Genomic DNA, 23884 nt, shown 5'->3' on the forward strand with positions numbered 1-23884 from the left:
ACTATAATATATAATCATACAGCTTCACTTAAGAATAAGGCATAATAACGAAACAAACTTTTTTGAACAAGAATTTATAGTTACAGCTTATTTTTAATTGGTCAGAAATACAAAAGAAAATAATTCTCTGAAAGACCAGGTTGAACTGACAGATAGAAGTAATTTTCTCATGTACATGTACATTCATGTATACTTAAAGTATACGTATACCTGATTCGTGCTCTTACATGTAGTTCTTTGATGAAATTTATCATGAAAATAAACTTTCTTCATATCTTAAGTTTATATAATCTAATATTTTAGAATTTGTTTTGAATGTTGTTCTAGACCCAAAAATACCGCACGAAGTACAAAAAATGCATCATAAAAAAAAACAAACAAACACAAGAGGTTGGTTAACAAAGAGCTAATGCTGCGATGCGACAGGTGAGAAAACACCTATAACGTTGTCGTTAAAAACAGTCTTATAGATAAAAATAAGATAAATTGTATCATATCACATTGCAGTGTCGGATCCAGAGGGTAGCAGGTGGTTGGCATGCACCCCGTGGCTTGAACCCCTATTTTTCAAAATGTTTGGATCCGCCCCTGCATAGGAACTCTTTTGATCAGCTTCATGTATAACATTTTCTTATCTACCCACTATTTTATCTATCCTTTTTAGCATAATTTATATAACTGGGTGTACATGTATAACTCAACACACGATGAATTGATGAACCTGTGCCCGATTCTTCACTTTAATGATATATATTTATTTCATTCTAACCGCTTATTTACATTAACAAGTGACCTGTAGCTTGATGATTTAACATGCCGTTGGTAAACAGAGACGTTTATAGTATACAAGCACAAACCAAAAATAAACATGATTTTCGTGCCCTTTACGGCTTCTAATTATTAGGGCGGGTCCACATGCAGGTTCTATAAATGAGTTTAGTTGCAGAAAAAAGGGGTTCCATACTATTGTTTACTCATTTTAAAATTTTTGCCACAATTTTTAACGAAATTAACAAAACTTAGTCTGTTATAATCACTAAATAACAAATTTTACTACAATAAAAGGAAATTTTGGTAATATATATGTACATTGGCTGTACATACATTTGATTGCGCAAATAGGTTTAATTTCATTTCCTTTTTAGTACAAGAATTTCAAAATTCATGATGTTGTTCAGACTTTGCATGACTAAAATAGTTTAATGACAGTTTTAATAGAAACAAATGGCGGGCTTTCAACTGTTCATTAATATTCCTCCTCCTTTTTCCCCAAATTTTTAGGCAAAAATCCTAATATTGCCCTTATTTTTAATTATATTTCTACCTTTTTTTTTAAGTAAGTACCATCTATCTCATCTGTTTATATTAAAGGATAATGTCTGAGGAACCAAAAAGTTAAGTAGCTGTCTTTGTAAGATTCATGCAAAATCTGAAAAATGTGATATATGCCAAAAAAAAAAAAAAAAAAAAAAAAAAAAGGCTACATGTTTTTATTTTTGTAATTAAGTTTTATGGGTCAATATTGTGAAATGTGTAATTATTCATTTAAATCTGCCTGCTCTTAGGAGATAATCAACATTAAAAAACAAATAGATTCTATTGTATTTAAGTGTCATTTACATAGTTCAATGTATATACATGTAACTATGTAAATGATACTCAGATGCCTCCCTTAATTTTGAAATTTGCACTGCATTCTACACATTTTTATCTCCTAAGAGCACGGTTATATGAAAAACTGAATGTTAATTTCTGTTAACTATGGCAATTCCAACAAAATATCAAAAATAAAAAAAATATATGTAGACGTTTTACCTATGAATAACATTTTGCATGATTCTTAGCTGGAGTGCTACTTAACTTTCCATGGCCTCATATAATATATTGCATATATTATATAATATATCGGCCTTGGCCTATTTGTCTTAATCTGGTTTTCATGTGTAGGTCACAGTTAAGTACATAAATTGTAATTTTAGAAAGGAAATGCATGCAATATAATTTAAGAAAAAATGATGTATTCAATATAATTATGTACATTTTGTAAATATTCCTTACTTTAGATGCAGCACCGTGAGGGTCCAGGTGTGAAAAGAATAAGAACGGTTAAATCTGGTTCCCCTGCTATCCTACATGTACATGCTGGGGTTGTGATGCCACAATACCTAAAACCTTACTACAAACCAAAGTGGAGCGCCGTTTAGAAACGTTAAATAACCTGAGGTATTCGGCTAGAGTAGGAGCATGGCTTTCGTTACAGGAGGCTTAATTGACCGACACTATCCACCCCTCCAAATTTTCAGAAACTAATAACCTTGTGTTCCATCCCATTGTTCATGTTATCGTCTATTTCATTTTCATCGCCCGTATATAGCTGAAATATTGCTGTTTAGGCGTTAATCAACATCAATCAATCAATCAATCAATCACCCAATCAATATTCTTGAGGCAAACACTTCTAAAGTACATTAATGATAAATAACCTCGTCGTTAAAACGCGTAAAGTATCTCTTTAAACCACCACCCTTAATAAAGTAAATACCCTTGCAGGTGTGCAGTATTTTGGTCAAAAGAAACATATTATATCACATCATGGTACATTTTTTGTAGGATAATAGGAACAAATCACGTCATGCACTCTGCCTTTTGCAAATACCTTTTACATTTGGATCGCTTATAAGAACGGACAGACTGACAGACGGCACACACATCAAACTTAAAATTTTAACATAAAAATGATGTCTGGTATAATCAGTATCATTTGTTTACACACACCTTACGAGCAATTAAAATGTCATACCAATTATAATTTCTGCTGGGAATGCATTCCACCTGTAATGCTAATAATTTTCTCCCATCATACTATTACAAAAACGTTGGCATGGTTTATTTAAGATGGATGAAAAGAAAGAGACGAACACAAAGCTTTAATTTTTTTTAAAAATAAGGAAAAAACCGTAAAAGGGTACAAATATCTTTTGAAGGAGTTTCTATCAATTTTATAGGAGAAACAATCTTATCTAAACTTTGTAATACCCCTCACCCAAATCACAAGGGCTTGCTCCAACAATCAAATATGCAGTCATACTGTTCTAAACATGTACTAGTTGGGGTGCATATTTGATAGTCGGAGCAAGTCCCTGTGATCTAATGCTAATGGCATAGCTTACACAAAAGAAGTAAAAGTTTATGAATCTATTTTACACACTTACTGCTTCTATTTCGTGTAATATATAGTTACGGTAGTTTATCCAAGCAGCATTTAAGTACTTCTCCGTCTAAGAATCAGGCAAAATGTGTATAAGGTGTGGCACATGAAGTAAAAATACACAGAGATTTCATTGCATTATCCAAATATGTATACCTCATAATCTTCAGAAATTACTGTCGAAGTGTTTGTAAAGTTTGCCTTTTTAAGATATTGATAAGTCAAATTTAGTTGAAATGCACTTTGAAAAAATGGCGGGAAAATTTTACCCAACCATTTCCATAAATAAGCAGTCAAAAAATGACTACGTCACCAATGCTTCAGGATAAATTTTAATAGCTTTTCAGTTGTTTTCTAGATTTATTTGAATATGTTTGAGGCAAAAAGACTTGAGAAAAATGATGTGCCACTCGTTGCCTGATTCTTACACACAGAACGGTACATAAGGTTTGCAGTAATTATTGAAATTAAGCAAAATAAATGTGCATGTTCTTTTAAGCGTGATCTTGAACTACATACATGCACATGAATATCACAGACAAACAAATCACGTAAACTGTATATGTATTTATAGTTATAGTTTACTCTTTTTATCATTATAGAAGATATTCATTAAAACATACATAGTAGTTTATTTAACGGTAACATTTGGCATGTCACCAGTACGAATTAACTTTTTTCTTTTTTTTTTCTTCTTCTGGTGTCTGAGATCAACCAATCGTTTCGTGCAAAGATGGATAACTCTAGCATTTGCAAAGAAAAGAAACAATTCGCTTTCACTACAGAGGGGAAAAATATAAGTACGAATGTACGTATGAATTATATTTCCATTCATTTCTCAATTTCTTCACGACTGTGCAAAATATTAAAACAAATCCTTAATTCATTCTTACGTAATCATATAAACGTTAGGGCTGCTGGACGGTCGGAAGGACACACAACTTTTCGGAGGCTCGCCACTTCGTCTTACAGGGTATAAAATTACTACATCTAGTAAATAAAAAAATTAAATAGTCACAAAATTAAAAATAGAACCTAAAATTTTGAAACGGTAAAAAAGATAAAAATAGACAAAATACAAAAACTTACTCAAGCAAACTCTGAAGCATTGGTCTCTCCCACGCCGACACGACTACTTTTGCCATTCTAGAATTAGATGATCAAATATGTCAATGGTACGGAACTGGCACTTCTTTGGGACTATGTTCGAACTAAATGTAATTTATCCCGGTCTCACCAATAAGTGACAGGAAGTGACAAAACTCGTAAAGCGACAATAAATGACAGAACGCCAGGCACATTACAATGGCGTCAAATCTATTTGTTTTCGCCTCATCAAATAGACACAAATTAACTGTAAAAAATAAATTTAACCAAATTAAATAAAGAAACTATATTTAGAAGAAGGGGAAAATATATTGCTACATGTAACTTGTGGCAGTCCCTGTTTTGACATCGTACCATGTACCATGATTTCTCTAATATCTAATTCAGTCACTGATTTAACACATTCCATACTTCTTTCTGTATAGATGACCTTTTTTAGAATCCTCGTTTTTTTTCCTTTGAAAAGTGCTTTCAAAATCATGAAAGATGAATTCTATTGGCTGATCAGAAAGGTCATCAGAACAGAAAAAAAAGAATGGAGTGCTGTAAGATCCTACTTGCAGTGACTGAATGGAAAAAAAAGGTAACTACAATCTAATTTTAAGTAGATTTGTTTTCCCTTATAAAAGTAAGCTTTGAAACACAGGGGCTGTATATACTTTTATCTTGGAATGAAGAAAAGTTTATAATTATTCTTGATCTATCGTGATTTAGTGTTATATCGGTATTTGATGACAGCTTTTACCATTGATGATGACTTTAACTTCGTTGACTCTTTTTTCGGTATTACAAAACCTGCGGACAATGGACTAATCGATTTTATCCATTTGTTTACTTAAAAGTCTATATTACTGTTCGTATGCATCGTCACAAGTGACTCGTACATATGATAAATACAACTTTCATGGAGGCGTTAACGTTCATTTACATGATCAAGTCGTATTTTATGACTGTGTTTTTTTTGTGTTTTTTTTTGTTTTCGTTTTTTTTTGTTTTGTGTGTGTGTGTGTTTTTTACAATTAAGAATAAATATAAATAATTTAATAAGTGCCATATTTATTTCAAATTTCACCATGACCCCCTCTCCCGCCCCCACTTTACGTCAATTTAATTAAACCACCAAGATGGTTACTATTTGTATTGTATAAAAAGTTTGTGCAAAGTTTATGATATTTCTTTATTCACCGAAATGTAAGAAAATATATTTAATACAATGTAAACAAAACAAATAAACAAATTGAAGTCGAATTGCATTAAAGAAACAAACAAATAAAGTCAAATTGTTTGTATACTGTATACGGTCATATAAGTAGAATGGACATTGTGAGACAACCCCACCGGAATGAAAAATGTCAGCTCAAGGCCACTCATGGTTCAAATAACGACGAGTGAACCTTACACCACTGGACAGGCGGTGGCTGGTCAAAAACATTTTACACAGGTACAGCGAAATAGTCTCTTCTAAATACTCAAGCATCATAAAGTAAACTAAAAGCGAAAACGAAACAAGACTTACGGACACTAAAAATTCCTGATTTTGGACAGGCACAAAAAATACGACGGGGTTAAAATACTTTGGCGTGATCTAAATCTGGCAAGTGTTGAAAAAATATACAACAAAAATCAGGTTAAATAGGTCCGAGTCTCTTGTTAAAACTGATTATACTACTAATATGACGTCTTCATATCGTCAAACAGTATATGTCGGTACAACCCCACCTTTAGCACGTTACGTATGACGAATATCGACGCACTTCTTTAAACATCAACTTCAATCATACATGTAATCCGACAAGTGACAGTTATAAAGTGCACATGCACTTTCTGTAGGATCAAATACAAGTTCAACATACGAAACATTATGAATGAATAACTTTTTTGTCGGCATGAAATGTCACATAAACACATGTATATGAAGACAGTATGTTGATCTTAAGTAGCACTCCAGCTAAGAATCATGCAAAATGTGATTCATGGGTAAAAAAGCCTACATATATTTATTTTTTATATTTTGTTTGAATTGCCATAGTTAACAGAAACTAACATTCAGTTTTTCATATAACTCGTGTTCTTAGGAGATAAAAATTATATATAATGCACTGTAGATTTCAAAATTAAGGGAAATAACTCTGTAAATGACTCTCAAATACAATATAATCTATTGAATTTTCAATGCTGGTTATCTACTAAGAGCAGGCAGATTTGAATGAATAATTACACATTTCTTAATACAGACCCATAACACAACGTAATTACAAAAATAAAAATATGTAGCCTTTTTAGGTGTATATCATATTTTTCAGATTTTGCATGATTCTTACAAAGACGGCTACTTAAGTCGATTAAGAAACAGGACATTTGCTTCAATATATTACCAAATTCAATGAGTAACTTTATATTTACTTTAACCTGAGTACTTAGTTTTATTAATGTATAAATGTTGTTTAATTTGATTTGTGTTTGTTTACTAGAGAAATACAACGATTCATGTTAGGATAAGATGATCTGCTATTTAAGGTAGACCGTTTTTACATATTACATTGAACATTTTTTTTTTTTTTTTTTTTTTGTCATTTTGCATAATCAAATGTCTGTATTTTCATTTATTAATAAAGTTTGATATAATGTAAAAGCAATATGCTTAAATTAATTTCAATTAATTTTGACTGAAAAAATTGTATGGTAAAATTGCATACATATTAATCTTAAACAAGTACTATCTTTATAAAAAATACCCGACGCAGTAAAATTTTACTTCTACATTTCTTTCAAGAAAATACAACATGGCAATCAATTCAAGGTTTCGATACCGGTTTTTTAACGCCACTAAGTTATCAGTATTTTTAGAACCAACCACTGTCGATTTCAAAAAGTCTTTTTACTATTGGACATTTACACGTTACATTGGAACAGAATATGGAATCAAATTTACCCTGTTCCATCCGCTTCGTAGAATCCACAAGCAAATATTTTTCACGTGAAATTCATGTTAATCGAGCTTCACATGAAATTCATGTGAAATTCACATGAAATTAACATGATTTTCATGAGAAATTCACTAAACACGAATTTGATGTGAACATTTCATGTGAATTTCACGTGAAGGCTCCTTTCACCCGAATTTCACGTGAACTTTGTCACTTAGTTTATTTGCTCAATTCAGGTGAAAATCATGTGAAATTCGTGTGAAAATCACGTGAAATAATTTTGCCTGTGTACTACAATTGTAATATAAAACGAAATCAAATTTCAATACTTACATTGTAATTGGTTTGGTGAATCTGCAAATGTATACGTGTTGGTATAACCAATAATGATATATAATGATAATTTAACTTTGAAAACAACTCATTATGTGACAAATACACATATAACAAAGTGTTGCAAGTAATATAATTTCAAAATGATAATGGTGTATTCGTGCTACTCACTTCTGTTTGTACTTTTCGTGCTTTTCATTGCTGTGTATACTTTTTGTGCTACTAATTGCTGTTTAATATTCGTGCTATTTGTTATCGTTTGTACTTTTCATGCTACTCGGTACTGGTTGCACTTTTCGCGCTGTTCGTTTCTGTTTTTAATGTTCTTGTTACTTGTTGCTGTTCGAACGTTTCGTGTTACTTGTTGCTGTTTGTACTTGTTGCACTGCACATTGATGTGTGGTTTTATTTTTCGTGCTACTCATTGTTGTTTGTACTTTACGTGCTACTCATTGCTGCGTGTAATTTTCGTGCTACTCATTGCTGCGTGTAGTTTTCGTGCTACTCATTGCTGCGTGTAGTTTTCGTGCTACTCATTACTGTGTGTACGTTTTGTTCTACAGGTTGCAGTATGTACTTTATATGCTACTCATTACTTATTATACTTTTTATGCTGCTCATTGCTTAGTATACTTTTTGTGCTACTTGTTTAATATTCGTGCTATTTGTTTTTGTTTGTACTTTTCGTTGCTACTCGTTACTTTTCTAATGTTCATTCTACTTATTCATGTTTATACTTTTTGTGCTACTGGTTGTTATTTTTACTTTTCATACTTTTCGTTTCTATTTATTCCTTAAGTACCACTCGTTGCGGTTTGTATCTTTTTTTGTGCTACTCGCTTTTTTGTGTTCTTTTCTTATTTCTTGCAGTGTTTGTACTTTTACCGCTACTGGTTGTTGTTTGTACATTTTGAGCTACTAGCCTCTGTGTTGCTGTTTTTTTGTTTTTCGTATTTCTCGTTTCTGCTTGTACTTTTTGTAGAATTTGTTTCTGTTTTCAATTTTCGTTCTTCGTAATCCTTTTTAATATTAGTCTAATATTATCTAATCTTACATACAAAGTAACAAAAGTAAATGAGCATCTCGGACTCCACTAAAAACTGGGAGCATGGACCAGGTGCACCGGTAGGGTAAGCGTCCTCCGCTTTTCTATAAACACCCGCCGAGTTGCTAATAAAAAGTCAAGTCCGGGGTAGACAAACGAGGAAAGAAAAACTATGACCCGTTGAATACATCAGTTTTCATGGTGCTGGTGGATACACCATAACGATCCACGAGTTCATGATGACGACCATAAAACTTCTGTAGTGATGACTTCAATCTTGTAGCAACATAACCCTGTCCCAGAAGCCTATTTGTTAGAGTTCTAGCTCGATACAAAAAGTCTGCATAGTTTCGGCAAGCTCTGGCATAACGTCTGAGTTGTGATATGAACACTCCATACGAAGGAGCCGAAGGGATGTTGCCACAGATGAAAGGAAAGTTAACAATTCTGAATGAAAAGTCATCACGGTTGTCGTAACGTTTGGTCAATAGTTTTCCTTTACCATCGATTTCTAAGTGAAGGTCAAGATATGAGGCTGACTTCACAGTGTCTGTAGTATCCTTTAACTCAAGTTCTTTTGGGTAGATGCGATGTATCAAATCCCCGAAATTAGAATTGTTTAAAGATAATACGTCATCTATATAGCGGAAACTGAGATTGAAGGATCTAGCCAAACGATATTCTTTCTTTCTGATCAGAACAGCTATAAAGTCAGCCTCATAAGAGTGAAGGAATAGGTCAGCAAGTAAAGGAGCACAATTTGTTCCCATTGGAATGCCGACCGTTTGTTGAAAATCGGTTCCCGGAGTGTAACGTTTGAACGTCTTCATAAAATAGCACCTAACTTGAACAGTTGAAGGTTTATCATGTGCGAAAGACACATATATATTTTGGACTCAGTAGGTCAGAAGGGTCAAGGTAACACAGACTTAACAAAATGGAATTTTTTGACTGAAATTTTCACCAAACAGAGCAGTTAAAGGCTCACGAGATAAGAAAACACCAATTTATTTTGAGGTCAGAGTTCAAGGTCACACCGAATTGACAAATTAGAATTCATGGTCAAAGGGGCAACATCATTTAAATCTACATCGATTACTTTTTCAACAATAATATTTCATAAAATTTAACTTTTTTTGCGAGACCAGACCTGGAACACTGCTATTGTTTTTTTTCTGTTTTTAATGTTCGAGCTACTTGTGTCTGTTTGTACTGTATGTATTTTTCGTTGTACTTGTGCTATTTGTTTGCTGTTGGTACTATTCATGATACCTGTTGCTGTTTTACCTTTTGTGCTTCCCGCTTCTATATTTGTTTTTTTTTAATTTTGTGTTAGTCGTTGCTGTTTGTGTCTTTCGTACTACTTTTTGTTGTTTAATATTTGTGCTAATTCTTAGCTGTTTGTACTGTAGAGGCTACTGTTGCTATTTGTAATTTTAGTGCTCTACTGGTTCTTTCATTAAAAAGTTCTATAAAATGAACCTAGGCTATATACTGATAAAAGGATAGAGTCTAGGTGATAGATGATAATCAAGTCAATTTTAAAATGTTACAATGTACACAAATTCGGTCATATTGTTTTATCTTATTTTGTCACGTGCTTGTCTTTATCCAACACTTTTCGAGAGAATCTTTATGACTTTGCTTGTTACAATGTTTGCCGGTGACAAGGTTATGATAGTGTCTGCGTACAGGCAAAAAAATTTGTCGTCGTACCACAGCTGCAAAGTTTGGCTGGAAATAATTTGTTCAATATTTTAAACTATTATATATTTTACCAGTACATGTTATATTCGAGTCCCCAAATAACAATGTTTACCATGTAAAGAATCAAGCATTTCCAGTTAATTTACTTGGTGCATCTGGTCTATGTTCCCAGTTTTTAGTCTGGATTGCTAATTTACTTTTTTGTATCTGTTAGTTTGCTATTTTCATGTTCTTTATTGTGTAAGTCTATATTTCCGTGTTTAGTCTTTACCCTTGGAATACATTCTTTTAATTTTCGCTTCAATATTGGTTCCCTTGATTACTCTTACATAAAATGAAAGAAGCATTATAAATGCAATTTTATTCACAAAGAAAACATATATTATTTTCTCTATCCATCTTACCTAAATAACACTATAGTCTGTACAATTTACATGAAAATGCATTTGTATGTACATTTACAGCCTGTAAAACAGTATGGCCCATTGTTACCTGAAGTGATATACACAGACTACCAACATGCAATGTATTTTAAAATTAAAATAGATAGTTAAGAAATAGTTATAGGTCACGACGAATATATATCTAAAGAACTCTCAATCAAACGTTTTACATTTATGCGATCTTTGGTTGGTCCCAGAGTGAGATACAATGTGTGTGTCATCATGTGCTTCGGTAGGTTGATAATACCAGTCTCAAAAAAGAAAATTACCCATCACATTGAATTGAGCAAATTCCAGTAAAAGTCTAGCTACCATTATGTGTTTCCCTATTATACTTTATGAAGGCGTAGCAATAAAATATAGAAGCATTACTAGATGCGATATCAATCATCTAAACAATGGTACATGATGTCAACATCACTAAATTATATTGCAAACATAGGTTTTCTGTGCAGGCGATAAAAAGCTTACAAAATAATATATATTGAAATTCCACATTTTTCTATGTACATATAAAAGTTTCGATCTTTAAAAAATAAATAAATTGTATACACAAAATGCCAGCAAATAGCAATGTGTAAGTAGCAGTCTTTGTAAGAAACACGCAAAATCTGTAAAATATGATACACCCCACAAAGGCTACAAATTTTTGGTTATATAGTTGTTTATATGTCTATATGATGAACTGTAAACATGTAATTATTCATTCCAATCTATCTGCTCTTAGGCGATAACCCATACTGAAAATTCAACACTTTCTTTTTTATTTTTGTGTCATTTGCAGAGTTATCTCCCTTAATTTTGAATTATACAGTGCATTCTATATAATGTTTATCTCGTAGGATCAAGGAAATATATATATATATATGTAAACTACATGTCAATTTCCGTTTACTTATGCGTTTTAAACATGGTATCAAACATAAAAATATGTAGGCTTTCCAATCATGAATCGTATTTTACATGATTCTTAGCTGGAGTAATACTGAAAACACAGTTATATTCATGTCAAAAACCCACTGATCTGACAATATAATTGCGCTAAAAGATGTTTTCTCTAATTAAAATAGAAAGACCATTATTTAATCACTGCACCGGATATACTTACACATTTTTCAATAAAATATTAGGGAAATGAGGTTTTTGATACGGTTATCTGCATGGAAATGTTCATTCTCAATGCTTTTAAATGAAATTAAAACTCAATTTACAGAAATGATATACAGAACGCATCCCCTTTTTCTTTTCCTTGATTCTGTTGGTGCAACTAATCAAATTACATTTTCAAAATATTTTGTTCATACCATGTTTCATCAACTGCCTGATTCTTACAGATATTGACACTTAATGACAATTTTCATGACTTTAGAACTGTTTCCAGTGGCAAAGCATACACACATAGTCTATTGAATAATGAACAATATTATAATATCACAATATGAGCAATTTAATGTTAAAACTACTGTAATTAATAGCATAGCAGGATCTTCATTCTCCTTTAAATATATTTCAATGTACAGGAATATAATTATATCTATATATTTCGAAGGAATACGATTTAAAGCTCCATTGGTACATTAATGATATTTATCTATTATATTCACTTCTAAAAGTAGTGTTAGATAATTTATTTTCAATTTTTCAGGGCCAGAATATTTATTACCAAAATCTGCCAGGCCCTGACTTCAGAACAAAATTTGTCATCCCCCAAACACTGATTCCCTAACATTCATTTTCGTTATTATCATGTAATTTTAGCTGTAGTATGTTTGATACAACACATAACATTTGGTATTTATTTACATCTACACTTACACGCGTCAGCAGTCTAATTATGCAACATTTATCACAACATCACATCATTTCTTTGTTAAAAATATACAATATACATTAATTGATCACATATATAAGGTACAATGAAACTTGTCTACACAGAACAATGACTAATCTGATAAACTGTCGGGACCAGACACTTTTTAAAGTCCCTTTATATTATATTGTATAAGAACCTTAGCAAATCAAACTACTGTCTAAACGTTACCAATATTTAGTATTCAGGTCCAAAAGGGAACGGTTTGGACAATTCACTGTAATAGTTCTTTTCCAGTATTACATTTTTTATTTTTTTGCCAATGGTTCATCTATGGTTTGTGGTTTTGCTACCAAACTAAAGCAAGTAAAACAAAACAAATGTTAAAAGAAGTGGACAGTTTGTTGAAGTAGCCCTTTTAGATTGTATAAGGGTTTGTCATCTTTGTTTCCTGCTCAGACATTTACTGATCGACCATTTTTGAAGACGTTTTAACACAGACTAAACTGTTTTATTCTAAGCTTACGGGCAAAGCAATTACACGTGAAGACTTTTGAAAGGGGAAACACCCTAAATTTCATACTAGTATTGTGCAAAATATTGCATACACATGACAGTGCATATTTGAACTCAAGATCCGAAATCAAAAACAAATACTCGCTGCTAGTGGAATACTGAATCGTACTTAATTCGAAGTTCTAAGGTAACATATATAATTAACATTTATACTTACTTGTCATCTATTTCACCAGCACCGGTTATTTCCGTTTTCTTTCCAGCTTAAATCAAATTTGAATATTTGTAACAAAAAAAGGTCAGTAGTGTATTTATCACTTAATAAACAGAGTTAAATTAAATTATATGATTTCGTGGCGTTCCCATGTTTGTGCTTGCTAAGATCACATCATTGTTATGTTTACAATTTTTTTCTACCACGACAGACTCTTAATCTGTAATAATATACACTATACGATCATATAGAACGCTTATACATTTTTTGCATAGTACAAATATTGGTGAATGAAAACAATTGAAAAAGAATACTTTTGATACACATTCGATTTGAAAACCAACTCTGCTCTGACATCTAACAGGATTAGACCGTAAATAGGCCTTTAGACTTCCTGCAATTTTACCATCATGAAATGTAAATACAATGTAACTAAATGCAAACCAATGAAAGATTTGAAAAAGCCATCGAAATTGAGCAAATATGTTGTCCGTATATTGGGCAAGTTTCTCAAACCTGTTGGCATGACTGTTCACCTATTAGATTTCTGCATCTATTTGTTCTGTAAACTAACATCTCTAGCATTAATATTCTAGGAAAGAAATCGATATTAAAAGGTCTTTGCTCTGCAAACCAAATTGCATTGATGATAACCTGAACCCCTTAACAGATTCACTGCGCTTCATGGCCCTCGAGATTGCCACCTTACATTCAGGACTATACTTTTAATTCTTAATCAGTCCTTTGACTTATACAGTAAAGCTAGTATCAAACTCTGCGTTCAACATTGCCCGGAATATAACTTTCGTTAATTGGTTGGTTTTTCATCTACAATCTAGAGCGTGTTGTTCAGCTAGATTGTCTTAACGAGTTTGTTCAAAGAAAGTGGATCATGAATTATTAACAGGAAAGGAGTAGGGTTTATCAGAAGGGAATTTAACAATTTAACTATCTTACCTGTTATTAATCTATATGATTTTACGTTCGATGGCTCCAGCTTGGCTTCCTTCTTGAGAAGACTAAACATAATGGTAAATTTAGTAAGCAAATGTTTGAAAACAAAATACATCATGTCCACGTCTGTGAACACAAATTTAATTTCTTCACTCTTCACAGTGGAGATTATATGAGTGGAGTCTCAGTATCTCCATTAAACACAGTGGAATCCCCCATGTAAATATGCCTGTAAGTTATTTCTTCTGCCGTCATACAAACATATATTATATGATCCCTTAATTTAAAAAAAAAACATTTGAGTTTTCATGGTTCATACAGAACAAATTGTTTCAATGTATTAAAAATGAAGCAATTTATCTAAGTTTTTACTTTGTTGGACACATAGTGAAGTCACAGTGTAGGAAAATAATGACTCCACTGAAATAAGTGAAGGAATTCAAATTTAGCTTGATGGAAGTGTACATAAGTACAAAGGTTATAGGGAAAGTACTTTTTTCTACGCATACTACTGTGAAAATACCTTTGTTCGTTGGGTTCCAATGTTCGTGATTTTTGTGCGAAGGCCAAAAACCCGAAATTTGGTTCCCAACGAACAGGAGATGTTAATTAATTTGTATATTAAAATCCTTATCCTCCACGAATTCAAGAATCCACGAACTTGAATTTCCTCCCCAATCCACAAAAATTGGTATCCACGAATACAAATACTTTTACAGTAGTAACACATAACGATATTTGTGAATCGTCTTATTCTATACTTACTATTATCAATGTCTGCACACCTTTCTGACCGTTATTTTACTTTTGAACCAAAGGTTATTACAAGTTTTATCATTCATAAAAATAAATTTCGATTCATCGTTCTTACTATATTAAGAGTAATCAAGAGAACCAAGGTTATAGCGGTGATCAAAAGAATGTAATCAAGGGAAAAAGGCCGGACATGTAAAACAGACATACGCAACAAAGAACATAAAGGTAACTGAATTCATACATAAAAAGTAACAAAAACAAATGAGGAACTTGGACTCCAATAAAAACTGGGAGCATTGACCAGGTGCAAAATATGCAATGAGTATATATTACACTTTAAATAACTACCTTTCTCTAATTTTACTCTGCAATAAACACGAAGATCTTGTAAAAGTTCGGTTTTTAGAAACTTTAAAAAATGTAATATGAACACAACCGTTTGTTTATGATGTGTTCATATTATTTTTGTCAAGTTTTAAAATCTATTTATATGCATAAGCTTTAAAAATGATACAAAAAGAAAGAAAAGAAAAACGTGACAGTTTACTCAAAAATAGCCTTCCATAAAATTGAGAACATAATTTTGTTTTGTATGTCATTATTCTGGGATTATTTTTTTTCTCTGTAAATAAAGGTCAAAACTTTAGCTCAGAGATTGGTTTATCCTTTTTGGAATGCGAAAAAAAAATATTGCGAACTTGAAATTACCCCAAGTTTATTCTTCATAAGAGAGTATCTTTCAAAATGACTGATGGTTAAAACTGTGACCATGAGCAGGGCATTTCATTTTTCCATACAAAAGGATATAACATGATGCCGTATTATGTGCTTATACTTGACGACTTTTTTTAGACGCCCTCATCAGAGGATAACGGTTTTTTTACAAGGGGGAGGGCTTGCAAACTTTGTGATGTAAGAATATTTGTTTTTGAAATTTTGCGGACCAGGCGTCGGTTTCACAAAAAGTCGTAAGTGTGAAATTGATCGTAAATCATGACGTCACAATGCTATTTTAGTTAATGACGTCATTACTTACGATCAACTTCACACAGCAGTTAGATGTGAAGGCGAATGGGTGGAGAAGAGTCTTCAATTTTATACCAGTATTGTGGAAAATGTTAAATACAAGTGACAATGTATATTTGAACTCAGGATATGAAATGAAAAAAAAAAAAAAAAATAAATAACTGCTGCTAGTGGAAAACTGAATGTTACTAAATTCAAATTCTTAAGATAACAGATACATTTAATCTGTATACCTACCTGTAAACAGATCCATAAGAACTGTCGGTTTCCGTTTTCTGTCCAGCTTAAATGGAATTTAAATATTTGTAACAAAACAAAGTCATACGCACAACTAGAAAGAGTAATCAAGAGAACCAAGGTTATAGCAGTAACCACAATGGTTTAATGTAAATATTGCATAGCAAGAACAAAAACATTTTACAAGAATTTTGTTTAATATTTTTTGGGTAGGAAAAAGTGTGTCACGCAAAATCTCCCCCATAAAAGTGTTTAAATGAAGAAAATCTCCCCTATACCGACTGTCAGAGGTTACAATACCTCAAGTTAGGGGTACTTCCTCCCCCATGTTTGCAAGTGTGGTACTACCCGTCATATGGCAGTTTTTTAGTCCATTGTAAGAAAAAACTTTAAAGTTTTCTAAATACACGTATGCAATGTTGTTAAAAAGTGGGAATATTTGTGTAAGTTAAAGAACTTTTGAAAATGTAGTATATTTTTATTTTTATTATTTCATAAATTACAGGCCCAAGTAAAACGCAATATTACAAGGCCCACGACTATTTAGATATATCCCGGGTAGGAAAAATAAAAAAAAATACCATATGCTGTGAATTTGCTCAAATTCGACGTTTATTACAATAACGAACAATAGCCCCTTTTAAAAGATAAAAAGTAAGTACATAAACAAATATATAAATTAAAGGTACAAAATTGACAAAATGCTAAAAGGTCATGAAATGTTAAAGTAAAGGTATATCTAATATTAAGATATTAGAATAAAAATATCTTTATTCAGAAAAATACACTTCAAATACACACGGTACAATAAACATTCCCACTTTTAAATAAAATAAGATAATTTCCAAACATTCTAATGTTATAACAAGGTTGTTTAGACTGTGCGAGCATTGAATTAAACTGTTGAGACAGTTTAAGACTTAGTCGAGACTTCGAAACTGGTAAGACTGTTTGAGACTAGTCGAGTTAAGACTTGTGAAAACATGGTCGAGACAGGTCAAGACTGTGTCAAGACACGGTCGAGACTAGTTGACACTAGTTTGAACAAGGTGAGACTCGGTCAAGACAAGCCGAGTATTGTTCAGACATATTTAGAAAAGTTAAGACAAAGTTAGCACAGGTTAGAACACAATGTACCCTATTCAGACTTATATAACTGAGTATTGCATGATTATATCAATTTTGTGTTTACTTTTTTTGTATGTGAAACTGCAACAATATTCTATATGAGGTCATATAGAACGCATACACGTTTTCCCATAGTAAAATGTACGGTAAATAAAAGCCAATAAAAAAATACGTTTGATACAAATTGGATTTGAAGACCTACTCTGCTTTGACGACTAAACAGGGTTGGACAGCAACAGCAGTACGATATTCTTGGTATCAAGAAATGCAAATCAAAACAAAAAGATTTTCCCGAGTCATTCAAATAGATAAAATATGTCATCTGTATAGGGGACTAGTTTCTTAAATATGTTGAAATGAATTTTCACCTCTCTATCTATTTTTCTGTATACCAAAACCGATAACATCCATAATCTTAAGAAAATAATCTATACTAAAAGGTCTATACTATGCCACTAAAATTGCATCGATGATACTCAGATGCCCCTAAAAGGGCAGAAAAAAAAACTGTCAAACCCTGTATTTTACATCGCCAGCTTTAAATTCAACGCTCAAACCAACTAAGCCATAAACAATATAACTTTCTTTCAGAGGTTGATACTTCGTCTACAATCAAGCGCATGTTAGACAGTTAGGTTGTTTTATCGAGTTCGTTCAAATAAAAATTGTTTATGAATTATATATGAACTTTTGTTATTAACAGGTTTGGAGTAATGCTTATAAGAAGCAAAACAAAAAAATAACTGTCTTACCTATTATCCGGTCAACGTCAAGATCTCTTCTGGGTAGTGTATCGATCGAACTAAACCTTGTATATTTAATAATTACATTTGATACTATAACAAATAACATATTTAGTATGCAAAAGTTCGAAAACAAAATACATAATGTTATCTTCTGCCTATCCAAAATTTGATTCTTCAACCTTTCACAATAAAGATAATTTTGTTGAGAGTCAGAGTATTTATACCGAACAGAGTGGAATCATCATTTAAATATGTCTATAGTTTACCTTTTCCGCTTTCATTCAAACATATATTATATGATTTTTAAAGTTAACAGAACAGAACAGTATACAGAACAAATTATTAAAACATATGGATGAAGCAATTTGTTTCTTAATTTGGGGTGGACACATTAGAGAAAAATGGTGACAACAGTGTAAAGAGTAGAGAAGTTAAGAATTTAGGTTGATGGTAGTGTACATCAGCACCGAGGTTGTAAAGAAGGTGCAACGGGTTTTTTTTTTACACATAATGATATGTGTGGATTGTTTAATTTTACACACTGTTATCAATTAGCGCAGTCCTTTCTGACCGTTACTTTACCTTCGACCTAATGGTTATCATTCATTAAAATTAATCATTGGATTAACTTTCTAACTATGTATACGTTACCATTTTAAGGTATACAACTAGTATACAATACACTTTAAATGACTACCTTTTTCCAAATACCCATTCACGCAAAGATCTTGAACCTTGAAAAAAAGAAATTTCAAAATCACACCACAAACAGTTTGTCCATTACATATTTACATAAATGGCAGTATGTTCAAAAGATTATATAGAAAAATACTCACAATATTAAGTGATGCATAGCGTATCACGGTTACAGAAATATATATATATATATATATATATATATATATATATATATATATATATATATATATATATATATATATATATATTTATATATAATATTTGTCCTTAATTGTGTTTTCAAGAATAGAAACAGTACTACTTAAATAATTCTTGAATTATAATTGATCGTATTGCAACTTATCAATTATCCAAAAAATATAGAATTGTTATCTCAATATGACTGTACATATACCTTTCATGGCTGTCATAATCTTCTGAAATGTGTCAGTGTCATCTCTTGATGCATGTATTATGTGATATTCGAGCAGCTGATATGGAGCCTTCATTTTGTCAAACAGAACAACTATCCTTTCGCCATTGCTTTTCTTAATGAATCTAATCAAGGCATCGCTTATTTGTTCACCAGTATTCCCAAACAGAAAAGCTAAAGTAAAACTTTCACCGCTAAAAAAATACTTCATGCTCGACGTACTTGGCCAGTATTTTGTATGCCTAATCCAGTCAGAAAATTCCTTAGTTTTATTATTGACGAGTTCATAATCTACAAATTCACCGCAGACTTCAATAGCGATTGAATAAGAAAAAAAATAATTTGATGACCTTACACATGGATTCTTAGTTAATGATAGTTTAAAGTTTAATCATATTTTGTTTGCAATAAACAAAATGGATCTGGCACCGGTAAAATGAAATACTTATGACGTCTTGTCCTGAAATAATATTAATTATAATAAAGTACAGGCATACAAATTCACTAGTGTTAATTTGTGTTTTACAAAGTTAAGAGGAGATATTAAAAACATGATATCAAATGATGTGATGTGATGTGTACCAGTTCAGCTTAAGCAATGAGGACTTTGTGGTACATTAAAAAAGAAATATATACAGTCCAACACATATTATTTTTCGTGCAGATTTTCTCCAAGACCAACAAGTACATATAGATCATTATTGCAAAATTCAAGAACCCGTTGTTGGGTTAGATTGGTTTTTCCGTTGTTATAAAGATGGTATACAAAAATAATGATGAGCAGTCTCGTACATATGTGCACATTGGCACGACGGACTTTGAATTTATAAAATCTATACATATCAATTTTAAAAAAGATGAAGAATAACGCAGGTGGGTTATCAATATATTTAAAGGAGAAGGGCGATGAAGAGTTTTATTGGCCTTTGCTACAATTGAAAATTAATCATAAAGTGTTGAATGATTTAATTATGAATTTTGAGACTTGAGTCCGTCACATATGAGAAAACATAAAGCCTTTTTATAATTCTTGCATTGAAAGGACAAAAAAAAAAACAGTTTGAAGGAGTAATCAAAGGGACCAATATTCTAGCCACACACAACAAAAAACATAAAATAATCAATATAATACATACAAAGTAGCAACAGAAAGGAGCAACTCGGACTCAACTAAAAACTAAATACATGGATCAGGTGCACCGGTAAGGTAAACGCCCTTTGTTTTTTCTAGAAACGCCCACCGAGTTGCTCATAAAAAGCCAAGTCAAGAGTAGACGAAAGAGGAAAGGAAAACTATAACACATTGTATTTTACAGTTTTCATGGTGCAGATGGATACATCGTATTTATACAAGAGTTCAAGATGACGACCATATAGATTCTGTAATGATGACTTTAATCTTCTAGCAGTATAACCCTGTTCCAGAAGCCTAATTGTAAGAAGTCTAGCGCGATACAAAATGTCTGCGTAGTTACGGCAAGCTCTGGCATATCGTTTAAGTTGTGATATGACTCCATACCCAGATGCTGTAGAGATTTTACCACAGATGAAAAGAAAGTTGACAATACATAACCAAAGTCATCGGATTTGTCGTATAACTTGGTCAATGTTATTCCTTTACCATCATCGATCTTTAAGTATAAGTCAAGATAGGAGGCTGACTTCACAGTGTATTTGTATGCTTTATCTCAAATTGTTGGGGTAAAATCGCCGAAACTAGGATTTGTTTTAATACGTCTTCTATATAGTGGACAATGATATTACAAGATCTAGCTACACGGATTTCCTTCTTTTTTACAGGTGTGCCGCCTTTTTGGAGTTACAAGGATATATTATGTTTTTGAGTTGAGATTTTAACTGAGTATGGGAAATATAAGTATAAAGAGCCGAAAAAAATAGGTTTTAATGCTATTTTTATTGTATTTTTATAATAATCTTGAATTGAGGATTTCCAGAAGATCTTTCGAAATTTTTAGGTTCCACATTGAATTAACACAACTAAGGCAGTAGCAAGTGTCGAAGTAGGTTCGGAGACTTCTTTGATTGTTGTGAGTATTGAAGTTAAAAATGTTAAAAGAGGATTAGTGGTACATTTTATAGATCCAGCAATGTTAAGTTGTTTGTATGGATACACGTGGAGTTCAGAACATAGACTGAAGGTCATAATAATCGTCTTGGCAGAGAGATTAAAAAGGATAGCACAGATTTTTCATAGTCTACCAATAATCAGATAATCTGTGAATTTTTGTACTTTTTGGATACTTTCTGGTCATATTTCTGGCAAGGAAATGGTGTCCAAACCCAACAACTTCATGTTTAGTGAATACATTCATCATTACAAAAAATATATGTGAAAAAAATATTAAGTCGTTTCTTGGACGTGGACATAGGTTTATGATTTTACACTTAAAGTTGAAATTCCACATTATATGTCACATGGTTTAACACTAGCAATAATCGATCCCCGTTCACTTTGTCAATTAGGTCACATTTTCTTTACATTGTTGGACCAGGTTACGATATGGTACGGACAAAAATAATTATATTGATATGATATTTAATATATCATAATATAGAATTCCTTTATACCATAATTTAATAAAAATAATAAATAAATAATAAAAAAGAATATATATTCAATCACTTTCTGTGTAAGATTATATAAAAAAAAAAAACAGTGAAGAAATGTAGTTCAAAACAATTATTGTGTTTTGTGAATGTGTCTTGCATCTTACTTAACACTACACTAATATATATTTATTTTGAAACTTAACTTTTTTGACATCATGATGTTAATAACAGACTATTCTATACACAACCTATTTTTGTTTGCTTTTACGTGAAATATATTTTTTACTTTTATAATTATACAAAAAAAAAACAACTTTAAACTTCTTTGTTTAGTAGTGTGTGTTAAGTTGTGACCATGTTAATCGCAAAAGTAATTAAAAGAACGAAATTGGTGTCAATTGAAACTAAGCACACATTTACACTAGAGTATATATACTTCAGAGGAATTGGATTTTAAATAAAATAAAATTCAATTAATTTAAATGAAACATAATAATTTTAGCCATTATTTTGATGAGATACTGTAGACGTACTAATTTTCACTATTTTTGCGGTGGATAGAGAAACACGACAAATGTACCCGCCAAATTGATTTTTAATACTTTACATCGCTAAACATTTTTTGAAACCCCGATAATTAATACCGGCAATATTTTGGCATGGACAGAATTCGCTAAAATTGGCAACCGCGAAAAAAAGCAGCCGCGTAAATTAGTACGTTTACATATAGGTTTTGTTTTATTTTTGGTTTTTTTTGTATATATGGACGTTGTTTTCAACAGAAAGACTTTTTTGCCATTCATTTTTCAGATCCGCCACATATATAGGACGTTACTAACACTCCGACTGTATTAAGATCTATGTTTTTTTAATCTTACAGTATTGTTTATTCAATATTCCTTCAAGCTTTTTTAGCCATCCTTCAGTTTCTAGATTCCTGGCATCTACAGTTGCGACATTGGACAGACTTTCCGGTAGATCAGTCGAATCAAGCAGCAAAGGAATAATGTTTTCCTGTTCCAAATGTTGAACTTTGTCCACCAGTGAGACGTTTGAAATCGGCAAAATATATGGTTCGTTTCTTTTACCTACATTGAATGGCATCACCTCATCGGAGAAGTCTGTATGCTTAGATTTGAAATATCTGGATAACTTTGTAATGACAGATTTAACCTTTTTGCAGTTGAATATACTGGTGATAATGTTTAAATGCCAATAATTGTGGTTCATCTCCTGATGTTTTCGACCAAACATATATCTAACTCTATAACAGCCTGGTCCAACTAAAACGACATCAAATGCTGGTTTTATTTAAGATTTGAATGTTTTATTTTTGATGTTTAATAAGCGTGTAAACGCAAATTTTCAATGAAACGGACTAGCACCCATATCCAAAATGGGTGACCATTGAAAGCTTTTACAAGCCGATGAAACATCAACAATTAAACATTAAATTCTTATAATAACATTTCATATGTTTCTCTAATTGTATTTCTATTTCATTTTATATATGCATATACAATTTACAATAAACAGTAATCAATAAAAGTAGTCCTCTTAATTGTGTACGTGGCTTACACAAATAGCTCAAAAGTGAAGAAACCATGACTAGAAAGTGAATCAAGTTATTCATGATATGGGGACAAAGACTTCGTGTTGTTCACAGCGAATCACCGCAAGTTCCAAATCATTTTGATAAAAAAAAAAAAAAAAAAAAAAAAAAAAAAAAAAAAAAAAAAAAAAAAAAAAAAAACAGTTACGTCATTGTAATGAGCACACTCAAATCATTTTTTAGATGTTAGTATGATTTGAAAAAGAAATGCAAACAAATGCCTTCCCTATCAACAATAGCCATCAATAACATTTCTGGTAAATGGGGGAAACCAATAGTGTTTTGTGCCATCGATATACTTCCTTTTTCTAATATTTATTGTTTGTTTCAGGTTGTTTTTGGGGAAAGACTGTGTAGTTATTCGTCCACGCATTCAGTTTTTTTTTATTTCAAGATAAGACTTAAAAGTATCAGTTAAAAATACTTACTATGG

General features: G+C 31.7%; 1 long non-coding RNA gene across 2 annotated transcripts; it reads right to left on the reverse strand.

Annotated features, from left to right (window-relative positions):
• Window positions 1-10673: 10673 nt before the first annotated feature.
• Window positions 10674-19728, reverse strand: LOC148610451 (uncharacterized). 2 transcript variants are annotated; one of them, XR_015914848.1, is made up of 4 exons: window positions 19251-19728; window positions 14268-16329; window positions 13314-13359; window positions 10674-12937 (listed from the first exon to the last, which is right to left on the reverse strand). It is a non-coding gene; the product is annotated as an uncharacterized LOC148610451 (long non-coding RNA). The 2 variants fall into 2 exon arrangements; XR_015914847.1 differs by having other exon boundaries at window positions 19251-19717.
• Window positions 19729-23884: the final 4156 nt, after the last annotated feature.

Source organism: Perna viridis, chromosome 8, assembly GCF_037379345.1.
Source record: "Perna viridis isolate PV_CMFRI_1.1 ecotype Kerala chromosome 8, ASM3737934v1, whole genome shotgun sequence".
Classification (NCBI taxonomy): domain Eukaryota; kingdom Metazoa; phylum Mollusca; class Bivalvia; order Mytilida; family Mytilidae; genus Perna; species Perna viridis.